This window comes from Lepidochelys kempii, chromosome 4, assembly GCF_965140285.1.
Source record: "Lepidochelys kempii isolate rLepKem1 chromosome 4, rLepKem1.hap1, whole genome shotgun sequence".
NCBI lineage: Eukaryota > Metazoa > Chordata > Testudines > Cheloniidae > Lepidochelys > Lepidochelys kempii.
In genome coordinates, this window is record NC_136383.1 from 26,321,330 (window position 1) to 26,331,327 (window position 9,998).

Here is a 9,998-nt window from a genome sequence, read left to right on the forward strand (position 1 = left end):
TGTTTATTCCCTCTGGGGCACCTGGCATTGGCCACTGTCGGAAGACAGGATACTCGGCTAGATGGACCTTTGGACTGACCCAGTAGGGCCATTCTTATGTTCTTTTGTGGTTTTCCTGAGCAGAGGATGAGACCTTATTAAGTCATACAGTACACTGTGTTGAAGTATTTCAGATTATTTCATGATTTGTATGTATAATCTCAGTAGAATTATGGGGATGGTTCCATTGCAATTATATCCGGGTTGAAAGAATAATAATATATTTACAGAAGACTTTTAAACCCCACCTTAAAGTATATGCCTGGTGCTCTGAGGATGTAGACATGAAATCCCCAAGCATTCTAGTGATCTTTTGGAAGAAATGTAAGTAGGTACATTTATGTATATGAAAGAACTGAATACAGAAGAATGTAATGGTAATATTTCAGCGAACATTGCTATCTTCCAAATTTACTGCATGCAATTAATATAGTAAGAATTTAAACCCCATATCAAATTCAACCATTATACTTTGTTTCATACTGGAAATGATGTAATTAAGTCATATCTGTAATTCAACAAGATTATGTTTTATTTATTATGAGCTGTGGACTGATCATAAGATTGAGTTTCATCCATAAATCATAAAAAGAAAAGGAGTACTTGTGGCACCTTAGAGACTAACCAATTTATTTGAGCATAAGCTTTCGTGAGCTCCAGCTCACTTCATCGGATGCATGCAGTGGAAAATACAGTAGGGGGATTTTATACACACAGAGAACATGAAACAATGGGTATTACCATACACACTGTAACGAGAGTGATCAGGTAAGGTGAGCTATTACCAGCAGGAGAGAAAAAAGTCTCTTTCAGATCTTAAGCTATGGGCAGAGAAGATTGACCCTGGCTCTTGTAGTGGAGACACATGTAGAGCCAGATCCTCTGAAGCAGTGTAGCCACTCTGTACACCACCACCCATCTGGCCTAAAATTGATTTAAATGGCCCAGGGAAGGTGATTCTCCAGTAGTGCAGAAGACAACATAGGAATTTTACACCCTTCACTCCCTGTTGGTGGTGTAGCAAAAGAAAGGGGGAGAGAAGGAGGGATTCTGAAGGAAAGAATATGTGACTGAGATACCCTTGTGCAATACAGTCCTCTGCTGATTTTAGTGCTCCTCTCACATTCAGTGTAAATTAGAGTAGCCATTAGAGAAAATTGAGAAGCACCAGAATCAGGGGCATGCAAAGATGAGCTTTAAATCAATTTGTGCACTGCCAGATCTGGCTGCTAACTACAGTTAGCAACAGTAAATCATAACATCAGTGAGTTTATAGACCCCATTTGGATCAGAGTATTTCTATGTGTTTAATTTTACAACTAGTTCTAATTTTAGAACTAAAATCTGTTAATATCAGTTCTATCTAGTACCATCCTGTTTTAAAAACAAATTACAAGAAAATAAACTGTTCAACTTTAAAATATTGACAATTTATCTTTCCACAGCTTTATCTGTTATCTCTCAGGTAGAGTGAAAAGGGGATATAGTTAATACGGTGCTATGGTTAAGGCTGTATGTTTGTCATGGATACAAATTTAAAGACAAAAATGATGCCTGAAATCCTGGCTCCACTAAAATCAATGACAAAACTCCCATTGAGTTCAAAAGAGCCAGGATTTTTCACCCCCTGACTTCTAGGGCATATTAATAAAATAATCATGATTTTTCTCATCCAGGCCACCATACCCTGGCCGAGACTAATCCATTAATTCTTACAAATGCATAGTCCTGTGCAGGGAAGTTTGTATCTTTTAATATTTTTAACCTGTCAGTTAAATATTCATAAATAGTTTAAAACACTTTTATTGTAAAATGGGGTCTTGCACGTTGTTTCCGTTAGGAGAGAACTGATGATAGAGTCAGGTATTTCTTCTAGATGCAATTCTGGGTATTTAGAAAGAATGTTTCCCTAAACACAACAGGAGACAGTTTCTGTGTTCACAGTTCCAAGCCTCTTTCCAGCCAGTGCTCTACCCAAAAGCCCTCTTTCTTAGCTTTTTCTCAGGGTCACGCTACAAGTGTCTGGCATCTCTGGGGCTTCCTTGCTCCATTCTGTCACTCTGTGTGCTTCTGTGGTATTTTGGCTGCTTCTTTGTCTCACACTCAGAGCTCCAATTAGATCAATCCCCCACCTCTGCATTTGTTATCAAACCCTTGGAAAACGCCTTGGATTGCATACCTCACCCACTACCCAGACTTGCATGCAGTTTAGATTTTAGGCAGAAGTTTTCCATTGTTTCATCTATCACTGAACAAAGGGCATTTAATTGTTCCTTCAGTTAACCTGAAATGAAGGCAGCTGTCATGCCCAACAATTTCAACAAGGTGGCATGATTGCTGAGCTTCCAAGCATAACAATATATAGCTGCATAGGACATGAACGTTTAAGGAGCTCTCTTGAAAAAGTACCATCGTGTTTATAGTGGCCTTTTTCATTGTATCCAGAAGCTGTCTTGGCTGCCAGCTCTGCTGGCCTTTCCCACAGCAGTTTACTGACCTCTGATACACAGATGACCCCCCCTTCAGGCCTTTTTTTGCTAATCTCATTCCCACCTCCTGCATTGCTTTAGAGAAACTGGGAGCAGAGCAGGAATGGAGCATTGACATAAATCAGGGACCATGAACGAACTATAAAGTTTCTGATTAATATCTGCCTCTGTGAGTGTTTGTCTATGTGACAGGAGGCCGGCCAGCTAGAGAGTGACAAGAAAAGCATGATAGAGAACAAGAGCTCTGCTCAGGGAAGGTCACAGCAAAGGTCAATGAACTTCCCCTGTGAGACTGAGTGTGCCACCAGATAATGGGCAACAGCAGTAGATGGACATTCAAGAGGTTTGATTCATTTCACTTATTAAATAAGAACACAAGAAAACAAAACCTTTTAAAGCTCACACAATCCTAATTTTTACTGTGAACATGTTGTAGGATTGTGCTAAAAAGCCCTCTGTCAAGTCTTACACAATTTATGGTAATAGGTTGTTCTGCACACATAAAACTCCTCTAATCATTACTAAATATGACTCAGAAGTATAGATGGCTGTGTTTAATTTTGGAGCTTTTATTAATTGATTAGTTAATTATTATACCCCTTGGCTTCTTCATGTATAAACAGTGAAATCACATGTTATGTTTTGCACTTCAGGATGTAGCAACCAACAAATAAAATTGAGTAACAGAGAAGGGGAGCATAGTTTAATAGTTAGAATGGGGGGCTAGGAATCCTCAGTTTCTTCAATCCTGTCTCCTTTTCATCCTGTAAAATAGGCATAATAATGTTCAGTGTTACTGCACCTCACTGGGATGTTTCAAGATTTAATTCATTCCTGTCAATGAGGCTGGAAGATATTAAAGAACTGCAGGATATTATTGTTATATTGAAAGTTCTGCAAAAAGCTGCGGATAGCATTCAAATCTGAGAACTTTGGACTAGATTAACCAGTGTATTTTGTGCTTTTGCAGCACTCCAGCAATACAAAGAAGTTGTAAACCTAATTTAAAGAGATCAGTACTTTAGATTTAGTGTGCCTGAAGAGGCACAAAGGAACCAGAAAGTACTGGTGAATCTGACCTACAGTATAATAATTTGATTTGTTGGCTGTGTATTAAGGAGCACTGTGCTTGCACATGGCACAGTTATGGTACCTGTAAGCAACATGGACCAGTTGAAAATTATTCTACACTCAAGAGCGGCTTGTTTTAGAAACACAAAAAAATGAATGAAGTTATAGGTTAGACTTTTGTGAGGGCAGAATCTCATTCTGAGACTGCGTCCCTTAAGCTACTTTATTATATGAATTGGTAGCCTTTTGAAAGTCAAAGGAATTTTTGGATTTCAATGCTATGAAAATACGAACTGACTAAATCAGTAAACATATATTTTTATCTGATGAAGATTATATATATATATATATATATATATATATATATATAAAAGGCTCTTTACATTTTAAAAGCATTGCAGTAGCGTTGACTAATGAACCCTCACAACACTCCAGTAAGGTAGGTGGGTAAGTACTATTATCCCTAGGGGATAGATGAAGACACTAGCCTACAGAGGCTGGGATTTTCAAAGGAGACTATGAGAGTCAGGTGCCCACCTCCAATTAAATTTTAATGGGATTTGGGTACCTAATTCCTGTAGGTTCCTTTGAAAATCCCAGTCAGAGTTTAAGTGACTTGCTCAAGAACACAAAGCAATGCCATGTAAAAGCCATCATTAGAATTATTATCAATCACGTTTGTGACAATAGTGCCTAAGGGCCAACCAAGAATAATGCTCCGTTGTGCTGGGTGTTGGACAAACTTTATAGCAGACTGTCTCTATCCCAAAGAGCTTATAAGCTAAATCAACAAGACAGAGACTGAGTAGGGGAAGAGGTATAACATACAAGCAGGGTGAACAATGTGACAAGAGCAAATGTCATGTTAGTTTCACTTTACATGGAAACAGATAGATGGCTAAACATTTCTTGTCTGACAGAAACCTAATTTTTCACCTTTTACTGGTGACCAACCCCCATACACAGAGTTTAAGAACACAGTATCTGTCATAGTCTCTGCACTCCCTTGCCAGTTGGCATTAAGAGATTCTTGGGTCCCAGAGTCCTAACCTTGAAGCCCCATATTCAGTCCTCTGGAGGATATTCAGAACCTTTCTAATCTACTAGTTTAGCATGCATCATCTTAGTATATAAGCTGAGGATTCAGGCTGGTTTCTTATATAGGGTTGAGTTAAAATTCTAGTCTGAGTAGATGCTAATATGTAGTTGCAGGGAGCACTGAAGTGGCATGTTACATTTTGATTTAGGGAGCCATCTGGACGTAAGAGGCTAAGGATGACACAGGTACTGAGATCAGCAGCTGGTGTAAATTGGAATAGCTCCACTGACGTCAATAGAGCTGCACTGATTTACACTAACTGGGAATCTGGCCCAGGAAAAATTTTAGTCCATTGGACATTGGAAAAAATATACAGTGACTGCCAGCTGGTGGCAATGCAGTAGAGCAGTGGTTCTCAAACTTTTTGTATTTGTGATCCCTTTCACATGGCAAGTCTCAGAAAATAAATTAAAAATGGGGGCGGGTGGGTAATTTAATTTAATGGGGGCTGGGGTTTTCAGCCCCTCACATAGCTGACAGAGCTTGCGATCCCCACATAATAACCCCCAGTTTAAGAACCCCTTTGTTAGGTCATGTTGATTTTTATATGATGGGTACAGATTACACCCATTACTTCTTGTCTTACCTTGAGGTGACATAATGAACAATCGAACACTGTCTTTTTTTATAACAGCCTTTAATATATCTGAAGACTGTTATCAGGTCCCCCTCAGTCTTCTTTTCTCAAGACTAAACATTCCAGTTTTTTTTAACACTTCCTCATAGGTCAGGTTTTCTAAACTGTTTATTCTTTTGTTGCATTCCTTGGACTTTCTCCAGTTGATCCACATCTTTCCTAAAGAGTGGTACCCAGAACGGGACACAGTACTCCAACGCAGGCCTCACCAGTACCAGCTGGAGCAGAACAGTTACCTCTTGTGTCTTATATACGACACACCTGTTAATACACCCTAGAATATTAGCGTTTTTTGCAATTGAATCACATTGACTCATATTCAGTTTGTTTGTAATCCACTATAATTCCTAGATCCCAGCAGTAGTACTAGCCAGTTATTCTCCATTTTTATTTTTGCATTTGATGTTGCCTTCCAAAGTGTAGTATTTTTCACTTGTCTTTATTGAATTGCATCTTGTTGATTTCAGACCAAGTCTCCAATTTGTCCAGATTGTTTTGAACTCTACTCCTGTCCTCCAAAGTGCTTAAGAACATAAGAACGGACATAATGGGTCAGACCAAAGGTCCATCAAGCCCAGTTTCCTGTCCTCTGACCATAGCCAATGGCAGGTGCCCCAAAGGGAATGAACATACAGGTTATCATCAAATCATCCATGCCCTGTCACCCAATCCCAGCTTCTGGGAAACAGAGGCTAGGGACACCATTCTTGCCCTAATAGCCAATAGCTAATAGCCATTGATGGACCTGGAGTACTTGTGGCACCTTAGAGACTAACCAATTTATTCTCTAAGGTGCCACAAGTACTCCTTTTCTTTTTGCGAATACAGACTAACACGGCTGTTACTCTGAAACCTGTCATTGATGGACCTATCTAACTACCTTTTGAACTCTGTTATAGTATTGGCCTTCACAACAGCCTCTGGCAAGGAGTTCCAGAGGTTGACAGTGCGTTGCATGAAAAAATATTTTCTTGTGTTTGTTTTAAACCTGCTACCTATTAATTTCATTTGGTGGCCCCTTATTCTTGTATTATGAGAAGGAGTAAATAACACCTCTATACCACTCATGATTTTATAGACCTCTATCATATCCCCCCTAAGTCACCTCTTTTCAAAGCTGAAAAGTCTCAGTCTTATTAATCTCTCCTCATATGGAAGCTGTTCCATACCCCTAATCATTTTTGTTGCCCTTTTCTGAACCTTTTCCAATTCCAATATATCTTTTTTGAGATGGGGCAACCACATCCGCACACAGTATTCAAGGTGTGGGCGTACCATGGATTTATATAGAGGCAACACGATATTTTCTGTCCTATTATCTATCCCTTTCTTAATTATTCCCAGCATTCTGTTCACTTGAGTGGATGATTTAAGAGAACTATCCACAATGACTCCAAGATCTCTTTCTTGAGTGGTAACAGCTAATTTAGACCCCATCGTTTTATATGTATAGTTGGGATTATCCTTTCCAATGTGCATTACTTTGCATTTATCAACATTAAATGTCATCTGCCATTTTGTTGCCCAGTCACCCAGTTTTGAGAGATCCTTTTGTAGCTCTTCGCAGTCTGCCTGGGTCTTAACTATCTTTAGTAATTTTGTATCATATGCAAATTTTGCCACCTCACTGTTTGCCCCTTTTCCCAGTTCATTTATGAATATGTTGAATAGGACTGGCCCCAGAACAGACCACTGGGGGACACCACTATTTACCTCTCTCCATTCTGAAAATAAACTGACCATTTATTCCTACCCTTTCTTTCCTATGTTTTAACCAGTTACCAATCCATGAGAGCACCTTCCCTCTTATCCCGTGGCAGATTACTTAGCGTAAGAGCCTTTGGTGAGGGACCTTGTCAAAGGCTTTCTGAAAATCTAAGTACACCATATCCACTGAATCCTGTTGGTCCACATGCTTGTTGACCACCTCAAAGAATTCTAGTAGATTGGTGAGGCATGATTTCCCTTTACTAAAACCATGTTGACTCTTCCTTTTATATCCTCTGCCATGTGGAAGGATCCATTTGTTCTTATTGTGGAAAATCACAGCAGCAAGATGGAGTTTGGAGTCACATGGGCAAGTCACATGACCATGCATGACTCAGTTTGCAGGCGGCAGCCACTGCTCACATGCTACCTTCAACATTCCCAGGAAAGCTGCTCAGATGTGGATTGGAGTCTCCCAAGGTCCATGGTCACTTAAGTGTTTCTTGATTGGGCACTTACTCAGAATAGTGCTTTCTCAAGAAGCTGACCAAATGCTTCACGGATGCTACTTAGATTCAAACACATTGAGGTACAATTACATAGCCAGTATTTATAACTTCAAATACAAAAATGATACACACATACAAACAGCATAATCGTAACCAGCAAATTACAACCTTTCCATAGACACCTTACTTGATCTCCTTTTGTACAAGATTTGGTGCCATTATAGGACCTTGGTTGCAACAATGATCTATACAGTCATAGTTCATGTCAATAATGTCACACCCCCAACGCATAATTGATGTGGGAAGGGATGACACAAACATTGCTCACTGTATCCCAAGAGCTCCCCATCCTTGGTTCTGTCTTACTACAGTCAGTATTGGGTTAGAAGCCATATCCGTGTATAACAGAAATGGTTTATTCAAGTCATGTTCAATAACATGACTGAATCTTTTTACAAACTGAAGGTAAAACTTGGTTAGAACAATAGTGGATTGGATCTGCTCTTGCAGCATGGTTCCTCTATGTCTTATGTGATCTTGCCAAGAGCTAAAGAACGTAGCTACTTTATCCATACAAGCTCTGGCAAATGTTTGGAACCCAATTAATATCAAGTCAATGTAGATATTAATGTTGTCCATAGGACAGGAATCTTGGCATTTTGCCATGGAAGCAATATAGTAGTGTGCCTCAGTTCCCCTTTTCACACAGCACATCAGGTCTGGAATGTCTTTTCTCCTGTGAAAAGTTTCAAGATGGTTTACAGGCACTAACTGTGCAACATCAGCATTACAAGGCCTTTTAATATAAAAAGTGTGTTTTTATGTATCACTTTTAACATGTTAAAGGGTTTCCCCAAAGAATTACGCACACTGTACATTTTTACAGTTCTTGGTACCAGCAACACATTAGTTACAAAAATTACCATTAGCAATAACAACAAATTCATGGCAAGTGTCAATCATTTTTGTTATGTCACACCTTTGGCTCAATACCTTTGGCATTTTAGGGCTACCCTGTGGCTTCCCTTTTCAAAATTAAGTTTGCTTTTTCCTCCTTGTCCTGTAGGATCAAACCCTGATTTCTCTTGCTTAACAGAATTCACTGGCTGATTGGGTGTGCCCTCTGTGCTAACAGCTATTAGCAAGTCTTTTTACCCTCTGTCAGCCAGATAATTTGCATCAACACAGACACTAGCTTGTTTACTAGTTTTCAGATCCTCAACTGTTACCAATTCCAAGGCTGGACTCTGTTTTAAAGAGATACCATTCATTTTTACTAACAAGTTAGACTCAAAGTTTTGTTGTCCTTCCCTTACCAACTTCTGCTGCCACATGGAATCAGATGTTAAGTCCACTGAGAGACTACAAGTCATGTCCAAAGTGTCTAGAGCTGAGAGTATACCTGCCATCCCCTGCATTCTCAAGAGATTAACTGCACAGCTCAGGTTCAGAGGGAAGACTGGGTAGCTGAGACACAGACTATTCACTCACAGGATCTACATAGAGATATTTCTGTCCCAACAACATTGTTTTCCCAACAAACTGGTCAAGCACAATCACTTGGTTATAGGGCTGTTCAACTCTTTTAACAGCTTTCACTCCATCAGAGACCTTCTCAAAGCTATACACAATGGATCTTTCAAAAGGAAAGTCAGCGAATCCATTTTCAAGAGAAAAATTCTGTCTGTTAGGAACAGAGGTGAAAGTCAGCCGGTACGGTCCGCTACAGCGTACCGGCTTCCCCAGGCTGGCAATTTAAAGGACCCGGGGCTCCCTGCAGTGGCCGGAGCCCTGGGCCCTTTAAAGTGCTGCCCAAGCCCCGCTGCCAGAGCCCTGGAATAGCAGCAGCAGGGCTCTGACGGTGATTTAAAAGGCCAGGGGCTCTGGCCGCGGAGAGCCCCGGGCCCTTTAAATAATCACCCCTGATCCCCAAGGCTCCCAGCCGCCTCTGCAGATGGTAGCTCCGGGGTGATTTAAAGGCCCCAGGGCTCCCAACCGCAGCCAGAGCCCCAGGGCCTTTAAATCTTGATTTAAAGGGCCCCGGGTATTTAAAGGCCCGGCTTCTTCTGGTTGAGGCCACGCCCCCTGCTCAGGACTCTGGCGTACTGGTAAGTCATAGATGCATAGATTCATAGATATTTAGGTCAGAAGGGACCATTATGATCATCTAGTCTGACCTCCTGCACAATGCAGGCCACAAAATTTCACCCACCACTCCTACAAAAAAACCCCTCACACCTATATCTGTGCTATTGAAGTCCTCAAATCGTAGTTTAAAGACTTCCAGGAGAAGAGAATCCTCCAGCAAGTGACCCGTGCCCCATGCTACAGAGGAAGGCGAAAATCCAACCTGCCCTGGAGGAAAATTCCTTCCCGACCCCAAATATGGCAATTAGCTAAACCCTGAGCATATTGGCAAGATTCATCAGCCAGATACTACAGAAAAT